Source organism: Lagopus leucura, unplaced genomic scaffold (genome assembly GCF_019238085.1).
Source record: "Lagopus leucura isolate 7727_CA_CO unplaced genomic scaffold, USGS_WTPT01 130-6_obj-0_obj, whole genome shotgun sequence".
NCBI classification, from domain to species: domain Eukaryota; kingdom Metazoa; phylum Chordata; class Aves; order Galliformes; family Phasianidae; genus Lagopus; species Lagopus leucura.
The window spans coordinates 11889-12094 of record NW_024963489.1 but is presented as its reverse complement, the minus strand read 5'-3'; positions in this window follow the sequence as shown (position 1 = coordinate 12094).

Below are 206 nucleotides of genomic sequence, written 5' to 3'. Positions count from 1 at the left end.
GCACCCAAACACTGGGGTATGCTTGAGGCCAGCACCCCATTCCTTCAGAGCATCCTCCTGCAGCAGGTGATGGATGCCAGCACCCAGTGGGATGATGCTGGGCATGGGGTTGCTACTGCTCAGCCCTTCACTCTGCACCCAGCACCCCATTCTGCCTTAGTAATCCAGTAATGTGCTCCCAACCTTTAATTTAAAAAAAAAAAAAA